Genomic DNA, 17542 nt, shown 5'->3' on the forward strand with positions numbered 1-17542 from the left:
GAGTTTTTCAAGCCAGCTTCCCGTTCACATTTCAGAAAGAATTTGGCATGAGCTGTTAGAATGAAGTAGAAAATATTCAGGAAAATTCACCCTGACACAAGAAGGAGAATCATTAACAAGACAAGAACAGTGAAGATGTTGATTTTGATGAGGGATGACTTTTTTGTTTTCCTTCTCTATAAACTTGTGCCCTCATAGTTATCCTCATCATCATCACTATTTACAGGTGCATGTCTGCAGACCACGTCTGAGGTCTTTCTCTCTCTCTCACGGCCTCGTTGGAGAGGCGGGCCATGTACGGCTAATCAGCTTGAATAAGTAAAGGAAACAGTTTGACAGGCCAGGTAATGAGAAGTAATGAATCACTAATCACAATCTCTTACAACCCTCGGAGCACAGATGAAAAATTAAAGGTAATTAGCTTGCACAGTTGTGAAAACAATATTTAAGACTGTTGGCATCACATGGCACCGACTTAACAGATTTCTTCGCCGACAACATACATCAACAGAGCGCTGAAGTCCTAATATCAAGCTGTTATTGGAAAAGCTTTCTGGATGTAATTTTAGTGACTGATCTGATCAGGGTATACAAGTCTGCCTCTTTTTTCTCTCACAGGCAATCTCGCCAGAACGCAGGCATGAAAAATGTTTCACTTAGTTTTTCCCCGAGGATTTTCTCCAGGGAAAGAAGGAACATGCCAGCAACATGCTTCTGAGACTGGCTGTGTGTGAGATAATATTCATTCTGTGCATCACACACACTCACACACACATAAAGAGTGTAGGGTAACTCAGAGACATGTGGTCAGAGAGGTGAGAGCCGTCTGCAGTTCTCTCACTGGTTTCTGAGCCTGACAGCAGAGTGAGGGCTGCTTTGACAGAGCCCGTGTTTGACAAGCCTGCGTGAGACTCAAAGTACAGGATCCAGACATGGGCTGTCAGTCAAAGCCGGCACATCTCCCAGCTGAGACGTGCCAGTTTAGTCACAGTTACAAAGGAACTAATATGCGTTAACTGGAGCAAGGCACACATATGGGCCTGGTAGAGCCCCGTGTCCCGAGGCAGGGATTGAACGGATGCCAAAGAACATAAGCTCAAGATATAAAAAGAATTACAAGGGGACAAATAAAACACGGGGATTATGTCAGTGTGAGAAATGAAGGCGTTGTAATTCTGCATGTGTGCCGGCTCGCCTCTCCTGTTTCAGCATCCTGGACCTGTGGGGTGCAGCCCTGAAGTCCTGCACCTGTGCTCAGAGGATCCAGGAGCTTTAGGGACAGATAGAGAGGAGGCTGTTACACTGAATGTGTCGGGGAGGTAGAGAGAAAAGTGGGACAGGACAGACTGACTGGGGGTGTTGGAGACAGCAATCAGGCCCCAGAATGCTGTATCTGCCAAATCACACCCCAGCACCCATGTTTTAAGCTCTAGGCTCACACCTAGGAGTGTAACCCCCCCTCATATCGTACAATACACATGTTCAGTTAAATACCAGTGACAGCAAGTGACTAGATCCAAGCCCACAGCTACTCCCCTGCTCAGCCGCTCGTGTCGTGTTATTGCCCAAAGTTCATTTCAGTATCAAGCCTCCTCTCCCTGTATTTCTCTGTTCTGCTTTCTGACCTGTCTTGCATAACAAACAATTGCACCAAACTCCATTAAAATCACTTCATGGGGATGTGATAGTGCCTCAAGTTAAAGGCTGTAATTGAAAAGCATTTGACAAACCACGCACTGCAAAGCGACAATAGACAAGCTGTGATTCTCACTTGAGTTATTCAGCTGAAATGATTATCATCATTTTATTCTGCAGCCCGACACAACTTGCTTGAATAGTGCGTCTCCTAAACAGTGATTCTGGGATATGTTCACGCTAACGATCTTCAGATGGATAGACACACAGATAATGATTTTCTTTTTCACTACAACGTTGAAGCAAAATGTGGAACCTACGCCCAGTCTCCAAATCAGAATCAGAGGAGTCAGCTTTAGTTGCCAGGTGTGTGTACATACACAAGGACAGTGACTCTAATAGACACTGAGCACAGACACACAAATAGACATCAGCCTAGAAGAGGAGGAAGTGTATCATTTATAGATCTGTAGTCTAAAGACTCACTGATCTGAATCTGGTCCCCAGTTTTAATACTGAAGATGTCTGCAAAGCCCTGGATCAGTAAAAGAGTAATAAGAACCGGTCAATGGTCCGGCCCTGAATTTCGGTTTGCAAACTGTTTTCAATCTCAGGAGACTGACATTGTGTCACAGTGTCTTTTACAAAAGTAATGTTAGTGTCAGGTAGCATTCAAGTCCGCTTTGGTGGCCTGCAAGAAGAAACATATCTGAAGTCACACAGCTTCTTACTATGAAATTAAACATGGACAGACCAGCAACTGAAGCTAAAACTTTTTGCGCTCCCCCTGGTGGCTGGCTTTAGTATAAGTCTTCAAGGTTGCCTCCTCACAACAGATGTGACATGGATCAAACCATAAAACCAAAACACACGTCAAATACATTTTTCTCAAAGATGGTTTCTGTCATTATGGTTAGTTCTTATCATGCTGATTTATGTCACAGTGTTAATTGTTCTGACAAGCTCAGTTCTGATTTCTCATTTGATGATATAAAAAGGGGGTTTGACGTCACGATTGACAGCTGTGTTGACCAATGAGGCTCCTGCAGCGTTGTGTGCATTGGATTATCAGAGTAGAGGAGGAGAGGTAAGAAGAAACGTAACAAACGCTAACACAAGAGTTGTTGAACTTTACATAACTGTGAGTGTCTGCTTCAAACCCACAAAAGAATCTGTCCTGCTGTGGGCTGGACCCACCTGAGGACAGGATCCACCTGAGGGAGCCTTATCAACAAGGTGAATGTGTTGTTTTTTTCCACCAGCCCGATGGCTTTTGCACATGCTTTGGCTCTACGGCACAACATGTCAGTGCCCATTACAGCAATGTTTTGGTATTGTGGCTTCACTTCTTACAAATGGAGGAGGTAGAGGAACACCATCCATTTAGATTTACAGCTAATGGTAAATCTGCAGCCAAACAAATCTCACATGGTGGGTCGCCGAGCTGAAATCTGTTGTTATACACTACTATAGAAAGCTAATGCTAAGGTCAGACCACACAGTTTTTAAGCATGATTAGCGCCAGATCCGGCAGACTTTGGTAAATGATGTTGACCAGTGAGTGAAGGACGCTCTGCACATGCAAAAGCCACAAGCCACAAGTATAAACAAACTAACTGGCAACTCAAAGGAAGAATAATGAAGTTGCGAGATAGAACTACGAGACAGAGGAAAGTTTTCTCAGGCTCCGGAAACATCTCCTGACTTTAAGATGTGTCGATGAGGGGGGACCATGACAGAGCGAAAAAAGAGAAATGGCGAAAAACAGCAGACACACTTTAGCAAAACGATGAGCTGTTAGCATTTCCTACATTGCTCAGCCCCTCTTCCCTCCAAAGCCATCATGGAGGTTGTGATGATTGGTCAAGTACCACTGTGTAGTCTGTCATGTCTGTCGGTCAAGTCATGGCAACGATTTATGGCTCTGTGATCGCCTGATCTATCACAGTGACCATCAGAACAAAGAGATTGTGTAACACCTTAAAGGCAATACGGTCTATGAGGTTTATGACTTGCCTGTGTAGTTGGGAGTGATTACTTTTGTTTCATGGTTCATATCTTAGAGCAAGGTTACAAGATACCAAGCAGACAGTTTTTTCACAAAGTGCTTGCCAGATTTTTTTTTAAGTGCCAACAGGATGTTGAAGACAGAAGTACAGAGGAGTTCAGATTTCTGTGTGGTTATAATTTCTAATGTTTTTCCCCTAAAATGACTGCCAAAGTCAGACACCTGGGCAGGTGTGTGATACAGACTTCAGTTCAGCACATAATGTCAAAATATTCGCAAAAAATTTAGTAATAAACTCAAGGATATGCTATTTTGAAGTGACACATCATTTTTTCTGAGTTCAAGAAAATTTAGAAAGGTTCCTGAAGCAGATTTTAACGTTTGTTTGCATATTTGTAAAGGAGAGATGCACACCCCTAGTGTTTATATAATATAAACAACAAAACAATCATACAGAAACTACAACAACCCTTATAGATGGTGAGACATACAAGTGCAAAGGATGATAAATAAATAGGGTAAAATATTTGGGTTTCTGGATAAATTCAAAGCTCAAAAGAGCTACTTTTAGATATTTTTGATCTGATGACACCTAAGCAGGGCTCCCTGAATGCCACTTTGACAACTTACTGTTCTGCACTGAAGCGCAGTGTAACCAGTCAAACCTCAGAAGTGGAAAGCCTCCCTGGGAAGATGCTCCCGTCCATTGATTTGAAGTGACAGCCACATCCTTGACAAACACACCTGTCATTGTTCAAGTCACATCACATTTTCAGTTTCAGAGATGGAAGACAGTCGAGGTGTGCAGGTGTGTGTGTGTGTGTGTGTGTGTGTGTGTGTGTGTGTAGGTGTGTGTGTGTGTGTGTGTGTGTGTGTGTGTGTGTGTGTCTGTGGAGGTGTGTGTGTTTATGCACATGTGAGCATGAGTGCCCATAGGAAAGTTTCTTCCTCCTCTTTTCTTTTTTGTTTTTCTCGGTGGATAGATATGCCCACTCTGCTCCAGCTGCTGTGCAGGAACGCAGCCAGATTCTTTCATTGGCGTCTTCAGCCGATGTTTATGAAACAAGACATCTGGTGTATTTATTTCTAAATGCTCGTCAGAAATGGATTTAATGTGCCAGAAGCTGCTGACCATCACTCTGTGTGTCTAAGTCTGTGTCGCTGAGCTGGTCAGAGAATCTGCCTCTGTGCGTGTGTGTGTGTGTGTGTGTGTGTGTGTGTGTGTCTGCAGTGGTGTGGTAAGTTTTTTTTTTTTGTGGGGAGGGGCTGCTTATGGGGACGGAGGGAGGGGGAGGGTGATGAGCTGCTGCAATAATAAGCAGATTTTAATGATTTACTATAAATCAGCAGCCCAGGCCTCTGCTTGGGGAGACTGAGGGAGATGACAGCTCCTGACTCACACACCTCGCAAATGCCTTGCTGATGATGTGTGTGTGCGCTTCAGATCATCAATCACTGAGCACACACACACAAACACACACATGCACGGACATCACACTTTTACAAAAACATGCTTTCAACACACGTACGCAGGTGCACACACATATGTGCGGCTACACACATGTTTTGTGTCTCTAATGTCTCCTCTGCTGTGGCAGGGGACAAATCAATCACGGGTACAGAAGTTCAAGGGGGTAAGAGATTGTCTGCTCCGTTTTTCCCTATGCTATTGATCCCATTTTACTGGCATCATCGCCAAGCTGTCTCACAAACCCCGGCACGGCGATGGATTGAAAGTGGATGATTGAGAGAGGAGGTAGGGTGACATTCACTGTAATCTCGGCCCCCACCCACACCTCCACCTCCACCCCGCCCCTCTCCTAACACACACAAATCCAATGACATTGAAAGTTAGCATTGTAGCAGGAGTGTTTTGGAGCAGATAGAATCAGGCACATCAGCTTCAATCTCTCACAGTAAAGGAAAAACACTTGGCACAGATTAAAAGTGTTTTTTTGTTTTCCTGTCTCTTTGCATCACGCTGTACGTCTGAGTGTCTGAAGGTGTTGTGCCGTCTCCTGTTCCCTGAATTTGACAGAAAGAGACATTGGAGAGAGAACATGTCCTCCTGACAGCAGAGTGTGTGGGAGACCAGAAAGGAGTGACACAGAGCATTTCTCTGAAATTTCAAAGTGAGGCTCAAGTGGGAAATATTGATGCAAGCTCAGTTTCCTTGGAAATACTAGACTCTTCCCTTAACTCTTGTGTATGAAAGAAAAAGGGTGAGTTTTCCCAATGTATGACAGAGTCTATTGGTTCATGAGAAATGACAGTATGAACATGTCAGAGAGATCACAAGATAAACATTTCCCATCAAGAGTTGTTTCTTCTGAATTCTCTAGAAGTTATCATGAAACTGTTTACCAGGGAAATGCTGATTCATCAAATAAAGTACCATTTAAAATAAGTGAAAGGCCGACAAGGTACTCAAATGTTTCAGATTTAAAATTTCAACTTGTGTTTTATTAACGCATAATAATTACTTAGTAGATCTATGAATTCAAAAGTGGATCTACAAATGTGGTTAAAAGTCTGCTTTTGCTACAGAATTGAAAATATCCCCAGTCATCATTTTCAATTGAGGCAGGCCTCTCATTTGGCTCTCTATTTACAGGTGACTTTTGCTACAGGACAGGCGCAGTCCACAAATGTGTAACCCAAAACAAAAAGGGGGTGGAAAAAACAGATTTTTTGTTTAAATAAAATGCATATGCGAGATGATCCACAAATTCATAACATGACCCATTGATTTGCAACTCCATCTACTAATGATTAACATGGTTCACAAATGTGTAATGTGATCCACCAATGTGTAACCCAATCTATAAATGTTTAAATTGATTGTAAATCACAAAATCTCTGAAACAATCAGAAAATGTGTAACGAGATTCACAAATGTGTAACTTGATCCAAATCTATATAATGAAATCCAAAAAGTCTTATACATCACAAAAGTGTAACACAGCTCTACAAATGTTTGAAGTGGTCAAAAATGTGTGATCTGATTGAAAACGGCCATACACAGCTATGAAATGAAATCCACAGGTCTAAGGCAGTCCACAATGTCACATGATTCACACATGTGTAATGCCATTCACAAATTTGTGACTCTATTCCAAAATGTATTTGGTGATCCAAAGATATGTTTTATTGAATCACAAATTTGTAATGTGATCCATCAGTGTTTGGCCAAACCCAAAAATGTCAAAAGCAACCACATATCTGAAAATGTCTGTAGCGATCTAGGAATGTGTAAAGCAATTCACAAATGTGCAACGCCGCCCAAATTCTGAAATGAAATCCATAAAGTCTAATGCAATGCACAATTATATGTAGCATAAAACACGCATGTGTAATGCCATGTATCAATGTGAAACTCCTCCCAAATATTTGTGATGCAGTCCACAAATGTGTTACGCAATCTAAGAATGTGCAACTTAGTCGATAAATGTGTTGTCCATCCAAAAATATCACTCCTAATGGGTGATTAAATCCACAAATTTGTGTTACTATTCAAAAATGTTTATAGTGATCCAGAAATGTGTAACACAACTTCATATTGTGAAACGCAGTCCACGTTTACAAAAGACAATTGTAAAGATCCACAAATGTGTGAAACTATTTTAAATGCAGGCAGTGATCCACAAATGTGTAACCAAACCTAAAAAGGCTTAAAATGCTCAGTAAATGTGTAATGCCATCCAAAAATGCAAGAAGTGATCCACAAATGTGTGTGTGGAGGGTTTGATTGTCCCCTGGGCTCAGGCTCTCAGGTTCACTGTGGTTTTCTTAAGTTCACTCAGCTTTGCTGGTCAACTTTTGGTGGAATTTGGGAAAAAACACGTCAACCACAAAGTGTTTTTTTTTTCACTCACCAGTATGAGCACTGTATTCATCAGTAGAATAAATATGATGGAATGGGAGAGAAAAACTGTGAAAAGATGGTGCTGCTGACCAGGTGCAGGTTGTAGGCATTCAAAAATCAATGTACATCTTTATTAATTTGCGTACACATTTGTAGTTCTTTTCATACTTTAACAAATAATTTTGAAACAATTATAGTTCCCTGATGTTCTCGTGGAAAATGAAGGAACATCCAAAAAAAAGATTTTTATCTATAACTGTCCATCATTTTTATAGGAGCTGTTTCCTTCAGCTTCATCAAAAAGTTAATTTTGTGTTGAAAAATTAAAAGAATCCCCTGTGCAACACTAAATTACTGCGAACATATCATTCAGCAGGAAGTTTAACAATGTTTTCCCATAATGCCAATCTAGCTGAAATTATTTAGCTTCAGTATTACAAAGCAAACTTGAAGCTGTGATGAAGCTCATATCACTCACTGCATTATTGGTATCAGTATATCAGCGTCAGGCTGTTTATCACATTATATCTACATTATGATGATGCACAAGTTTAATTACAGATGGATGGATGCTTCATTCATCTCTCCTGCTGCTGACGTCTTGATTAAAAACGTTTAAAGGATTATCTATGGGACTCCCATTTGTGTCCTTGTGTTTGTCTTTTCAACTTTCATCCACTCGGCTGATTTATTCCCTCCGTCTATAAATAAGACGACAGGGTCTGTGTGATGGATTAGTCTGTTGACATTGTACCAACTGCAGGTAAACAATTACTATTCATGCTTCATCGTTGCTGAATCTATAGCAGGATGCTGCCACTTAGCACAGGGCAAAAGGTTAGCTTCAAGCTATTGTTCTGCATCTGGTCAAATGTCATTCATTCATAATTTCCTGCAGTGACAGAAAATATTTAGTTTCAGGTGAAGAGGAAGTAAAGAAGTGAGTGTGACCAACATGTTTAACTGGACTCTGATAAAACAGATGAGTCATTTAATGAACAGCAGGCCTGAGTTGCATCAATGCATCATAAAAGTGTCCATGGATCTTGCTGTAGAGCAGTTCACTTCTTTGTACCACCAAAAAACACATAGAGGGATTACAACAAACAAGATAATGAATAATTTACTTGTCAAAGAGGTTAAGGCTAAAGTTTCAGCTCATCATAGCTATTGTTTCCATAAGAATTATACTTACAGATGACCCTTTGACTACTGTAGGGTGTGTGTAGATGTTACTGTAGTGTGTAGATTTTACTGTAGTGTGTATATGTTACTGTAGTTTGTAGTGTTACTGTAGTGTGTATACGTTACTGTAGTATGTAGATGTTACTGTAGTGTGTGTGTAGATGTTACTGTAGTGTGTGTGGATGTTACTGTAGTGTGTGTGTAGATGCTACTGTAGTGTGTAGATGTTACTGTAGTGTGTGTGTAGATGTTACTGTAGTGTGTGTGTAGATGTTACTGTAGTGTGTGTGTAGATGTTACTGTAGTGTGTGTAGATGTTACTGTAGTGTGTAGATGTAACTGTAGTGTGTAGATGTTACTGTAGTGTTACTGTAGTGTGTGTAGATGTACTGTAGTGTGTGTGTAGATGTAACTGTAGTGTGTAGATGTTACTGTAGTGTTACTGTAGTGTGTATTTGTTACTGTAGTGTGTAGATATTAGTGTAGTGTGTAGATGCTACTGTAGTGTTACTGCAGTGTGTTTAGATGTTACTGTAGTGTTACTGTAGTGTATATTTGTAACTGTAGTGTGTAGATATTACTGTACTGTGTATATGTTACTGTAGTGTGTAGATGTTACTGTAGTGTGTATATGTTACTGTAGTTTGTAGATGTTACTGTAGTTTGTGTGTGTATGTTACTGTAGTGTGTATATGTTACTGTAGTTTGTGTGTGTATGTTACTGTAGTGTGTATATGTTACTGTAGTGTGTATATGTTACTGTAGTTTGTAGATGTTACTGTAGTTTGTGTGTATATGTTACTGTAGTGTGTAGATTTTACTGTAGTGTTCATGTAGTGTGTAACAGTTACTGTAGTGTGTGTGGATATTTCTGTAGTTTGTGTGTAGATGTTACTGTAGTGTGTAGATGTAACTGTAGTGTGTAGATGTTACTGTAGTGTGTTTGGATGTTACTGTAGTGTGTAGATGTTACTGTAGTGTGTAGATGATACTGTAGTGTTACTGTAGTGTGTGTAGATGTTACTGTAGTGTGTGTAGATGTTACCGTAGTGTGTGTGTATATGTTACTATAGTGTGTAGCGATTCTGTAGTGTGTGTAGATGTTACCGTAGTGTGTGTAGATGTAACTGTAGTGTGTATATGTTACTGTAGTGTGTAGATGTTACTGTAGTGTGTATATGTTACTGTAGTGTGTGTGGATGTTACTGTAGTGTGTGTGTAGATGTTACTATAGTGTGTAGACGTTACTGTAGTGTGTGTAGATGTTACCGTAGTGTGTGTAGATGTAACTGTAGTTTGTATATGTTACTGTAGTGTGTATATGTTTCTGTAGTATGTAGATGTTACTGTAGTGTGTGTGGATGTTACAGTAGTCTGTGTGTAGATGTTACTATAGTGTGTAGACGTTACTGTAGTGTGTATGTGTTACTGTAGTGTGTATTTGTTACTGTAGTGTGTATATGTGACTGTAGTGTGTGGATGTTACATTAGTCTGTGTGTGGATGTTACAGTAGTCTGTGTGTGGATGTTACAGTAGTCTGTGTGTGGATGTTACAGTAGTCTGTGTGTGGATGTTACAGTAGTCTGTGTGTGGATGTTACTGAAGTGTGTGGATGTTACTGTAGTGTGTGGATGTTACAGTAGTCTGTGTGTGGATGTTACAGTAGTCTGTGTGTGGATTTTACTGAAGTGTGAGGATGTTACTGTAGTGTGTGGATGTTACAGTAGTCTGTGTGTGGATATAACAGTAGTCTGTGTGTGGATGTTACAGTAGTCTGTGTCTGGATGTTACTGTAGTGTGTGGATGTTACTGTAGTGTGTGGATGTTACTGTAGTGTGTGGATGTTACAGTAGTCTGTGTGTGGATATAACAGTAGTCTGTGTGTGGATGTTACAGTAGTCTGTGTGTGGATGTCACTGTAGTGTGTGGATGTTACTGTAGTGTGTATTGTTTTACAATGTGAAACATGCTGGAGTTTGCGACCACATCCAGCCCTCTCACACGTCATTCATTGTTTATTCAGAATCCAGTGTTGCTCCAACCTCAGCCCCCTGTGGGCCGGATCAGTCTGCGGCCATTATGCTGATATGAGCAGTGAGTCACTTGGAAAGAAAGAGGGGGTTAATGTGTGTGTCTCTGTGTGTGTCAGCATGAGTGTGTGTTGCATGTAGTAGGCCTACATCTGTCACAGTGTGATTACAGTCCTCGGAGTTTATGAAACAGCCTCTGTATCAACAATTATTCATGTCCCTCAGGCCACAGAGTGAAAGGCCTTTTTCAGACTAGACTGTGGAGAAGAGGATTAGGCAGAGTACTATGAGGATGTGTGGCAGAGGAAACATGTCTAACACTTCTGCATTCAAACTCTCTTTTTCTCCCAAACATGATTTGTTTGCTCGTTCAGATTTAACCAGATTGCTTTTGTTTCGTTTTGTTCCAGCTGAATAAATCAAAGAGAAATGTTGTTGTTTATAGTCAGAGAAAATCAGAATGGCAGAGGCGGTTACATGAGACACAGATCATGACCATATTTGGTCATATCCTGACTCTTTGGCTGTTGTGGGTGTTTATAACTTACTGGAAGACCACTGAGATTTGATCAATCATTTTGTTTTATCACAACTTGAAGACAGGAGAACTGGAAGAGACTTTAGGCCTTATGAAAAAAATGAAAAAATGAAACAGTACAAAGAAGTTAACTGATGCTTTAATACTTTCGATGACCTCTATCAGGTGTGGCATAATCATCATCCTAATCTTTTCCCTCATACAGCGCTTTCCATCACATCTGGCTAATCTGAGGGTCTTTCCACATCCTTCTGATTTGTCTGTCTGCATGTGTTTCTTGCCACATTGGATGTTTTTAAAGTGACCCCATCATGTAAGAATTTAAAAAGATGAGTAAACCGGTAATTCAAACAGTGTTGAGATATTTTACCAAAGCAAAATGAGCAATACTTCAACACAAATCTTCTCAGTTAGAGGCAGAAGTTCTGCATTTATTGAAGAAAAAATAAAATTACTCACAATGCTGAGTGCCAACTCTTGATGCTTGGATTAAAGTCAATTCATTTTATTATCTAAAATGTAACCAGGAACTGTAGCGCCCAGGTAAATAAAGTGATGGAAAAAGTACATGTTTTAAGAAATACATCAGTATAAAAGTAAGGTATTTGGCTAACCTATGAATTTGAAGAAAAGGAAATAAAACTACAGTTAGAATTTATGACTGCATTACAATATACTGAATGTTTAAAGCAAACCTCTTTAGTTCGACTTTTAACTGAATTCTACTTCATTTATTTTTTCACTTATTTTATACTAATTATAATCTGTATTTCTAAATTAATTTGAAGTGTTTCATTAACTTTTTTTTTTGTTTTTTTTGTTTAACCTTTTATTGTTTTATCTTATTTCTATCCTCTGTTTTACATCAGTCTTATTTTGCTATCATGACCCCTAACATTTTAATCCTACCTCCAGTGTTTCCACATTACGAGTTCATGTTGGGCCTGCTTCACACAGGCTGTGTTGGTTGTGAGTTGCTGCTGTCAGCCATGTCCCTAACATATGTTTTACCCAGATTAAGAACATATACTATCATTATCTAAATTTCATGGCTTTACAATTGTCATCAAGATGCGTCACAGGAAAGAGTTAAGTGGTGTTTGATCTACTGTGAATTATAATTAATAGACATAAATAAAATTTACGTAAGAACCAGTCTTCACTTATCAGGCTTTTTGCCATATCTTTACAGGAGTAGTTTTTGGGGTTAAGTTTCATGAAATAATTTCATTTACATTAAAATTTGGTTCTCAATTTACAGTCAGGCGCTAAAACAGCTGTGAACACACACAAACACACACACACACACACACACACACACACACACACACACACACACACACACACACACACACACACACACACACACACACACACACACACACACTTAGGGACTAAAAGATGGAGAAGAAGAGAGGAAGAGATCGCAATAGAATTTATCTTGTGTGATTTTACTGATCAAATTAATAATAATGAATGAATAATGAACTATGACTCTGTTTAATGTCTGTTTTTTCATATCAAGGGGATGTTTTGGGGTGTTATAACGGTTTGAGATTTGCTGCTTACACCAAAACGGCTGCGCACAGAGAGCGGCAGAGAGATAGAGGCGCAAGAGGGAGATCACACAACAAGAGATATTTTCCGTCTCTTGATATTATTTAATATTTAACAGAGCTCACCTGCAGTTTATGTGATATACAATTAAAATTTCAACCAAAGTTCAGGAGAGACTCAAATTAAAACCTTTTGAAAATGACTTTATTCACAAAATAACTGTCATGGACAAAAATGTCAGAATAAAAGCAACTTGAGCTCTCAGCTTGTCATTTTTAAATCTATTATTCCAGAGATCCGCAGCTTAAGGTAAAGATAGGTGAGTCCTCTATCCTCTAGATTTTCACCTGGAGGTACTCACACTAGCAGAGCGCAGTAATCTGTCAACACGCCAAAATGATATGGAGTTGTGTTACAGGCATCCCGCAGTCGAAAGGTTTCCGATGTGGAGCTGACGTTAGGGTTTGTCAGTTTTTATAGTTTATGGCATATTTCTCTTTTCTTTGTTTGTTTATTTTAGCCTCATGCATGCATTGGGAGATGAGAATGCTGACTGTAAAATGTTGTGCTTTAAACGAAAAGTCTGAGGTATTAGGAAGCAGAAAGGGAAGATACTTTATTTTTTGTTTTCAGTGAAAATACTTTCTCAAATCACCCTTAAGAAAAACTAAATCTAAATCCACTCACTGATTAAATATGTTTTCCAGATGTTTGTTTCAGCTTAATGTTTTTATTTTCCTTCATAAATTGACTCAAAAAGAGCCAAACACATCTTTTAACACTGACCAGCAAACATCTGACATCAGATCCAGCGAGCTGAAACAAAGCGTTAAAGATGGCGGCTCACTTGGACGAGGTTCATACAGGTGTTTGTGTGTCGACACATTAACAGACAGTGACAGAAGCAGGCTGCTGTTTGGACTCAGCTGTGATGGAGGGACAAGCTGCGGCCCGTGGTTCATCTGCTGAGACATTACTGGGACATCTCAGTGTGAGGAGGCGTGATGTCGTGTCACCTGACTCTGCTCTGCTGTGACAAGCTGAGGCACCTTCACGGAGGTGTTTTGAAGACCTGATGTGCACACACCATCAGTTCGTCTCACTCAGGTTTCCTCCAGGAGTCACTGTATGTAGAGTGTGTATCTGTGGATGTGTGTGTTTTTGTGTGTGTATCAAAGAAAAGGAAGTTATTCAATGTTAAAGAGATTTATAGCACGACAAATTCGGAAACACTTCCCAATTAAGTGATGAAAGACATGAGTTTTATAAGGCTCAGAGCATTTCTGTCTTAACATTGTGACTCATAATTTGTGGTGGTGTTAGACTGAGTCATATAGTGTGTTGCTTTAGTATGCTCAAGCTGTGCAGCTCCACAGAATTAACTAGAAAGAATAGAATATATGAATCCAAAGCTCCCGCTGCTAAAGATGAGGGCCTGTGTCCACTAAAGTCTTTATTCAAGCTGGCAGCATCCACTACCTTAATATTCTGAGTCCAACTCATCAGTGCTTACTGTTGCTAGGTCAGAATAGCTGTTCTGCAGCACTTCTGCTACCCTCAGGTGTGACCCTTGATGTAAAATTGCTGTGTATACTGACATTTGTTTTTATTTCGTGTAATTCAAGAAAATGTACAATCAATCAATACAAATATTGTACTACAATTAACAATAGACCTGTTGGCGAACATCAGATTGATTTTCGCCGACAGGTTGATCCTGATTGTATTTGTTGAAGCTTTTCAATCAGGAAGCAATGAAACGTCATCAATTTGTCACATGTTCACCATTTAAAGGACTTACGACTTGAGACAGCAATAAGACATGGTAACAGTCTTTGAGCTTACCAACCTGAGCGTGACGTCACAAGAAGATGACTCCCGTGGGAATATGGTCGGGTACCTTCAGGATTACAGTCATTTGGAAATAAAACTGCTTTAATCAATGACAACGACTTCCCTTTCTGCTATTTGACATGGAGCAAGGAGACTGTGAGCTAAGTTAAGCCTACTTAAGCATAAAGACAAGGACAATATCTACTCTAAACTCAACAGGGAGTCCCTGTACTGGACCAATGAGTAGTCCACCTCGCATGAATAATTGTTATTACATGAAAAAAGCATGTTGTTCAGATCTCTTTAGAGGTGCTGGTAGGCAGAGTATGTTATTGTAAGCTTTAACATGAAAGTCAGTTTGTAATTTGAGTTAGGGTTAAAATATGTTTGTATTATTTATACATTTAACTATTTAAATACAAGCTTGCTAAAGTTATTATTTGTGTATTTATGATGTAAGAGTTATTTCTACAGCACCTTGTGGTTGGGACCAAAACATGTTGAATGTACTTATGTGGTTCTCATTACATTTACTTGGAGCTCGGTCATCCTAGCCTCTGATTGGTTGGTTCTGTGACATGTGATTGAGTGATAAGGAAGTGTTGTTGTGATGCCGATCCAGTGTGGCTACAGGAAAGTGCTCTTGAGAATGTTATCCATCTCCATCCTGCTGTTTCTTATTGATAGTGACCCAACCACCACACATCGAACCCTCATGTTACATTACCTTTGGATAGAGCTGTCTCCCACCGTTTCTGGTCTTCCTGCTCGGCCACTTTCCTCTGAATTTAGCCTTTATTTCACCATTTTCTCATCTTTTTCTCAAAGAAGAGAGAGAAAGAGAGAAAGAAAGAAAGAAAGAAAGAAAGAAAGAAAGAAAGAAAGAAAGAAAGAAAGAAAGAAAGGTGTATTTACAAAAATAGGAGAACCATCTGAGTGTACACACCCTCACTCACCAGTCAGCTGTTTGTCGTCTAACACCCTCTCTTCTTCTTCTTACAGTAGGTGACTAGCTTGTTTGTTATGCTGGCTGTCAGGTTAGCGTGAAAGGTCAGAAACTGGATTTGTGAGACAGCTGCTCATGTTGTAAATATTGATTGTAGTGTAGTGGACCACAGGGAAAACATGTGAATTGTTAAAGTGAGCTGTAAAGCCCTTTAAGTGCTGTGTTTGCTTTAAACATTAACCTGTAACAGCCCGCAGCATGTACAGAGTTTGGTGCTTCCAGGTATTGTACATCTGTTTCCTTTCTTATGAACGACAAATGACAAGATTTACTGTTCATCTATTGTTACAATCTGCTTGCTGATGACTTCTCTGTGTGTTTTTGTGTGTCACGGTACAGTATGAACCCAAAACACATGTCTAGAAAGACAACAGATTGTCCAGAGAGTCTCAGGAGGGATCAGTTTCACGCACCTCCTCTTCCTCCTCCTCTAACCCTCAGGAATGGAAGACATTTCTTGCGAGAACAAACCTTTAATTGTCTGCCCTGTCGACATGTAAGGGAAGTGGTGCGTTATATTATATCATCACTCTCCCTCACGTCCCCTGAATGACCCCAGAATCAACGATTCAGCTTAATGGACCTTTTGTCTCTCATGTTTTCATCTTAATTCTGTCATCAGACTAAATATGGACGTGAATCCTCCAGAATTTGTCTTTTTAAATCACTTTGTGTCTATTACAGTGACATCACGGCTATCTGATCAGGATTGACACAGACTCCAGCAGCAGTCTGCTCCTGAGGGCCGCGGTCGATAGAGAACATCCACCATCGGGTCCAAGCCTTAAACTCTCTCTGCTTTATCTCTATTGTTCCTCCTCTCTGCAGCAGCACCAGAGGGGAGAGCTGAAGAGGGACTGCAGCTGAGTGCCCATACTGACTGAATTACCCTTCACCCCGTGAGGGTGCATGTTTGGGTCAGTTACTATCGACAAGCCTCTGCCAAGCTCTTGAGTAGCTTCAGGGAAGAAGGGAGGCATTGTTGTCTTTTTGTGCTGCTATTATCGGGGTAAATGTTACTGCAGTTAGACAAAACAGAGAAAACTACGGCTGAGACACAAAGAAAGTCAAGTGAGCATACAAATTTCCCCAAACACATTGTCTGTATTAGGCTATTCTCTCGTTTCGGTGGAGGGCACACATTTTTTCCAGTAACTGACAACTAAATAAGCTGTGGAATTACAATGCTGTTTCTCCTTTTGTACATGTTGCCTTACACAGGCTGGGATTGTATCGGATAACTAATTAGGCAAAGAAAGTAAAGTGCGAAATCTTGCACCGCTGAAAGGTTTGAGAAGGGGGGGGACGGCAATGCATTCTCAGACAAGCGGCTGTTTGGCGGACCTTATTGATTCAGAGGCAGAGGCAGAGATCAATGAAAAGAAACAGACTGAGACAAAGAGTGGCATTTAAGGGTGGAAAAAGCTGACATTTTCTCCATCACTGTCACAGCTGCGGCCATAAAGCAGCCGCAAATATTAAAACATTTCTCATCTGCGCGGGAGTATTGGCAGCAGAAATTGTTTTCTCCGCGGTGTGATACTCAGGCTGAACTCCCAGCAGAATCCCCGGGGACTGCAGATTGGTGCCGGTGACATATCGGCACCAGCGTTTACACACACCTGCCACTCATCCCCAAACAGCCCAGGAGCAGGGCTGCAGAGGGCAGATAGCAGACGAGGAGGCTGACGCTTGGACCGCTGTCAAGGTGGGGAGGTGTGGTGGAATTCATCACTGATAACACGCTTATGTTTGCAGGCCGCATAGAGAGCTTCTATTAGTCAGCACTGCCCTCCACTCTGTATACTGCCTCTGTGTAATGATCAGCATGTGTGTGCATATGGTGTTTGTTATCTGTGTTTATGTGCATTGGTGCTCATGCTG

The sequence above is a fragment of the Notolabrus celidotus genome, chromosome 6 (assembly GCF_009762535.1).
Source record: "Notolabrus celidotus isolate fNotCel1 chromosome 6, fNotCel1.pri, whole genome shotgun sequence".
NCBI lineage: Eukaryota > Metazoa > Chordata > Actinopteri > Labriformes > Labridae > Notolabrus > Notolabrus celidotus.